General features: G+C 37.9%; 1 protein-coding gene across 1 annotated transcript in view; it reads right to left on the bottom strand.

Annotated features, from left to right (window-relative positions):
- Window positions 1-5,379: 5,379 nt before the first annotated feature.
- LOC126295331 (cation-dependent mannose-6-phosphate receptor-like) overlaps window positions 5,380-6,228 on the bottom strand; it is a 141,180-nt gene continuing 140,331 nt past the window's right edge. The window contains exon 6 of the mRNA XM_049987799.1: window positions 5,380-6,228. This exon is cut by the window's right edge and continues 72 nt beyond it. The gene's annotated coding sequence lies outside the window, so the exon portion shown is untranslated.

A 6,228-nucleotide genomic window follows, 5' to 3' on the forward strand; every position in this document is an offset into this window, starting at 1 on the left:
CATTGTGCACAACACTGATTTTATAAATTACACATACTTAGAAATTGGGGTAATACAGTACATAATTTGTCGATTTCTGCTGCATCTCGTGATGGGAGGATGGTGTTTTTTACAAGTGGTATCTTAATGTGTCCTCCCCCCTCCCCCCATTTTAAAACATGACACAATTTATATTGTGTTGTGTTACTTACATCCTTAATTTTTGTCCCCTCTGCCCTCCCATGCTCCATGTGTTCCTGGCTATATATCAATTAGCTTGTTGATTGAATTGTTATTTAAGATGCTGTCTCACTAAAGTGACAGTATATTCATACAACACAAACATTTTACACCAAATTCTTCTGTTCTGACTAAGGATAAAAGTGGAGATACTGTGTTCTAGAAAACAGATAAATAAGAAATTGTGAGTTATTTCTGTGTGTCAGTTTTCTTTTTAATTCCTTTAATTAAAATCTTGCTGACATAAATCACACAAATTTCATATTCTGTCATTTTAAAAAAAAAAAAAAAAAAAAAAAAAAAAAAAAATTGCAAGAGCTTGAGAGAGCGTACTTGTGGCACTGAAAACAGCAATAGCAGTGATTTTTCTTTCACTTAACATGAAACAAAAAAATATATGAAAAATGGAAAACCTCTATCATGTGACTGTAGCAGGATTAAACCTTTCCAACACTTACAAAGAGAGGTCTCCAGCAGTGGGATCGACTTTTTGAAACCATCTACACCATGGGTTCCAAAACTCTTGTGTGTCACACCCCTCTACAGCCAAAATTGGAAACTTTGTGCCATCCTTCATCAATGTATGTGGGAGGGGGAGGGGGGAGGGATTGTTTAAAGAGAAAGTGGTAAGGACTTGATGAGGAGAGGGGGTTGTGCTGGGCAATACCTATGTATTAATTTTTCTCTTGGCACTGCCAACATAAAGGTGGTGTGCGTGCGCCATGTACCCATCAGATACTAAGGTGTAACAATGGCATGGAAGTAACATGGAGTCATGTAGACTCATAATTACAGCCTTAATTTCCATGTACTACCATCTCTTAACCACTGTCCTTCCAAATGCAAATCCAGTGCGCCACATCGCCGGTAGGAATCAGAATTTTCCAAAGGGCTTCTTTTAGTAAGAATAGAAGGTAATCGACGAAATGCCCACATTCTGCTCCTGAGCTTACACAGCTCAAAGAGCTGAATGTAAAATCAAATTTTGTGAAGTAGTTCGGAGCTCATATGTGGGTCGCAGAATGCAATTGTGCGCCTTGTGGGGTGGAGGTGACATTTTAAAGTGTTCGACACTTCTGAAGTACGGAGGAGGAAATAGTGTTTGACGTCCCATGGATGGTGTCATTAGAGACAGAGCGCAAGCTCGGATTAGGGAAGGACAGAGGAGGACACCGACAGTGCCCCTTTGAGGGAAACGTACCAACATTTGCTTTAAGCTAGTTAGTGAAATCACAGAAAACCTAAACCGGGATGGCCAGATGCAAGTCCAGTGTATTAACCATAGCTCTATCCATCTCGTTTGTCGAGGGAGTTAGCAATCCTTTGTGTGCCACAGAATTACTTTTCAGATACAGAAAATACTACTGTCTTCATGCTTGCCAACAGGCTTGGGATGCTATCTTCAAATGAAATCAAAACTGAGCCATTGTGATATAGTTAATCTGTAGGGATCCTGCTGTATCCCTCGTCTGAGGAAAGTAAAAACAAAAGGGAAAGAGTTTGTTAACAGTCGGCAGTTTGAACATTTCTCATTAGGGATGTGAAGGAAGGATCGTGTTGTGTGTTCAGAATCTCTGTATCGGGGCCTCATTTGACATGTCGAAGAGGACGTTCTGGCAGTTATTTAGACAGCAGTAGGGTGCAACCAGCAACAGATTGTGGCACACAGTGTTAAAAACAACAACACGTATTGTCGAGGACCCGAGGTTGTTCTCGGATCGTTCCAGCTACCTGCTGTTAAGTTACAGAAGACCGGCCTTGCGCATGGAATTTCAATAAAACTGACAATCTGCACCACTGCCCCTGGACCTAATTGTGCCCCCACCCCTCCCCTTTTGAGTTAAGTGCAAGACTTTGCCAGGACTGTGATATGCTAATGGTTACTTTCTTCATTTATGCCACAGAGCTGAGAACTGTAGGAGCTCCTTAAATGAGTCGAGGGTGTGCTAGACGTCTGAGTAACTGATTATATGTGGAGGCAAGCAAGTTTTTTTTTAGATTGGTTGACAACTCCACCCAGCCCAGATAACTATAGCTACACAACTTCACAAAGCTTTACTGTAACCCAGAGAAAAGTATGAGATTATTAAGATATCAGATGCCTAAGCAATTGCAACACAAATGCCGAGTTGCTCCTTGAGAGCTGTGGAACTTATTTAATACTATCCGGCTAAAACTAAACACAGCAGCGACAGCTTCAGTGTAAATCTAAGTGTATACCACAATTATAGACTAACGGCAAATAGATGTGTTAGTTTTGTCACAGTTGTCAAGAAACATGCACAGATATAGAATGTGCAGCTCCCTGCAAAATTATTTGAGTAAGATTCAGTACCAAGAGTGGGCATAAACTTTTAATGGTGTCCTATCGATCATTGGACTGCCCCCCCCCCCCCCCCCCTTCCCCCACGATATAACCGGAATCTTTAGAGGAAATCTCAGCTGTCTAATACGTACATTTCCCAACCCTACTGCAAGCATAGGGTAAGACTCATGCTGCAACTACATTAGATATGATGGCAACAAATAGGCCTGATCTCTTAGACGGTGCTCACATTCAACCTATCTCTATAAGACAAGTGTAGTACGAATGCTTACTGCAAGACAAACTACAACTACAGCATGTAGACAGAATTACACATTCAGTAAATTAGATGAAGAAGCAGTAGTGCACATCTCAAGGGAGAATTTGAAGCCTTTAGCTTTCGGCATGAGATATTAGAAAAAAACTGTAGGCATTTAGAGTAATAATTAATAAAGCACTGGACAGATATGTATCTAACAAAACAGGGCATGATGAGAAAGACCCTCAAGTATACTGTCCAAGTAGAGAAACTTTATTTAAACAATAACTACTGCACAACAGGTATAAAACAAAGCACGTGGAGAAATAGACACTAAATGAAAAGTGCTGTCATCAGAAGTGCAATCCATCAAGCTGCTTTCACCAACTAACAGAGCAGTTACTTTATGTAAAACCTGTCAGAAAACCCAAAGAAATTCTGGCCATTTGCAAAGATTGTCATAGGCACCATTGTTTGGGTAGATATATTTCTGAATGGCAAAAGGAACAAACTAGAGAGTAAGTACACAAAGTCAAAGATTTTAAATGCTACTTTATGAAGGAGTACTCCGCAATAATAATACTGACACCACTGTAAAGGCATGACAGATATATGAGTGTCAGAAGTATTGGGAAACAGCTCATATTTGTGCAACTGAACAAGTCCCCAGGGTCGAATTAATTCCCAATCACACACTACACACAATTTTTATCTGAGTTAGCTCATCTTTTAACTATAATATACTACACTCCATACAAATACTTTCGGAAATGACTTCCTGACACTTAAATCTATATTCAATGTTAACAAATTTCTCTTCTTCAGAAACGCTTTCCTTGCCAATGTAGATTGGCGATGGCAAGGAAAGCGTTTCTGAAGAAGAGAAATTTGTTAACATCGAATATAGATTTAAGTGTCAGGAAGACGTTTCTGAAAGTATTTGTATGGAATGTAGCCATGTATGGAAGTGAAACGTTGACAAGAAGTAGTTTGGACAAGAAGAGAATAGCAGATTTCGAAATGTGGTGCTACAGAAGAATGCTGAGGATTAGATGGGTAGATCACATAACTAATGAGGGGGTCTTGAATAGAATTGGGGAGAAGAGAAATTTGTGGCACAACTTGACAAGAAGAAGGGATTGGTTGGTAGGACATGTTCTGAGGCATCAAGGGATCACAAATTTAGCATTGGAGGGCAGCGTGGAGGGTAAAAATCGTAGAGGGAGACCAAGAGATGAATACACTAAGCAGATTCAGAAGGATGTAGACTGTAGTAGGTACTGGGAGATGATGAAGCTTGCACAGGATAGAGTAGCATGGAGAGCTGCACCAAACCAGTCTCAGGACTGAAGACGACGACGATGACAACATGATAAATTGTGTCCAGAAATCACAAGTCACACCTGTGTACAAGAAAGCTAGCATAAATGATCCACAAAACTATTGTGCAACATCCCTGACATTCTTCTGTTGTGTAATTTCAGAAATTATTCTGAGCTCAAAGATAACACGGTACCTTGAACAGAATCGTGTCTTTCAGTAAAAAGGTTTTGAAAATATAGATCATGTGAAAAACAATTTGTGTTTTCTCACCTACACATCTTGAAAGCTGGGTATCAAAGCCATCTGAATGTAAAACCTTAACAAGAAAAGAAAAGAAAAATTATTTGTGTGTTGGGGTCCACACAGACTGGCACACTGGGTTGTACAGTTTACTCCAAAACCAAAACACTATTGTTACATATATCTGTACTGCTTCCACATGTATAATTAACAACAGTGGTAAACAATTGTCACAAAAGCAAGTTGGAATACGTAAAAGGAAGAACAGTTAATATTCAGATATGAGCACCACAAAATCACATGGTTTGGGAAGCAATTTACGTTGGTGACAAAAATCGCCATTCGGCACATCTGTATGATCAATCGGTAGATACCACAACTATTGGCTGACTGTGTGTCTGTAAAGTAAGTTTTGATAACTGCATTAGACAGAACTGGCTCACTACTATGTACGAAAGAGGTTTAAGCGGTTTTTGAACTTTGGTTCTGTTTTGAAATTGCACATGCACTGCATATTTTTAGAATGAACACACTATACTCCCCAAGTAAGAGGAATTCAAATGGCTGAAACTGAATAAAAATTATTTTAAAATATCACAATAATTTACATATAAAACTCTGCATTCATACAACTGAGCCAATTTAAAGATTAAATGAACACACGTAGCTGAAGAAACAATGCTATGTCACAGTTAATTATGAGTGGAAAATCCACAAGAACTGTAAATGAGATATTATTTGGCAGAGTAATATTTCCCAAAACTAGTTCTTGAATTCTCATTTCTATTTCCCTCAATATATTAGTTTGCAAGAAAAGAGAAGCCAATCGAATAAACGTTTTATGAAGTATGTTATTATTTTTTCCTTCAAGTCTATGGCTTCCGTGACAGTAAACATCTGTTGTACAAAAACTTCAAACTTAAAGCAAGTAAATAATACATTCTAAGTGGGGAACAAGAAGGAATTCTGACAAACACAATGAGGAATTAATTATCCTCTCATGTGCATGATGTTAAGCAGAATGAACACACAATTATTGTATATGCCCTCTTCTTTTTTAATTAAAGCTTTATAAAAATTTGGAAACAAGAAACGAATATAAACTTCACTCACAGTCTTCATCTCTTTCCACAGAAAAATGCAACATACTCCAATCATGGTAAAATACACTCTTGTGGTTTCAACATTTTTTTTTTTTTTTTAAACAGTAAACAAGATAAAAACAAATATTTACAAGTTAGTAATAAGTTACACAGCAGCACAAATAATATATTGCTCTCACCAAAGCAGTAAACTATTATTTATCATTATAATGAGACAATAATCCTCATTGTTTTATTTCTGAAAACATTACAAGGAAAAATTTTGCTCCATTTTCAGTAATCATTCATGACCAGGATCAAAAAGTTTGTAACAAAACTAAAGAGTGTAATTCTCAAATATAAATGCCCAGCGTTATTTTATGGAACACATCTGTATTTACAATTCCTGTACACTCAGCAAGTTTGTGAAACGTATTCAATTGATTTTGGCACAAGTACCTCTTTTAAACTCAAAATTCTCCCTTCATACGAAGAGAGCTATCCAATATTTATTGTTACTAAAGTGTGTGTTAATCATCAGAATGTTTCTGACATCTTAGCTTTTTAAACAAAAAATACAACTTTTGTTTTTAGTGAGTCGATACATAACAAACTGCCATTTGTACTTCTCCCGATTGTGCGAAATTTCGCACTGCAGTAACTTGCAGACAGAACTGCGATAGATACATTTTGAGCAGTTCAGCTTTTACAGATCTGTAACACTGACACAAAAGCGCCTCAGACAGGTTCGAATAATATCAGGCCGGCAGCAGTATCGGCATACCATGAATGGGACACCT

This window comes from Schistocerca gregaria, chromosome 11, assembly GCF_023897955.1.
Source record: "Schistocerca gregaria isolate iqSchGreg1 chromosome 11, iqSchGreg1.2, whole genome shotgun sequence".
In the NCBI taxonomy this organism is placed as follows: Eukaryota; Metazoa; Arthropoda; class Insecta; order Orthoptera; family Acrididae; genus Schistocerca; species Schistocerca gregaria.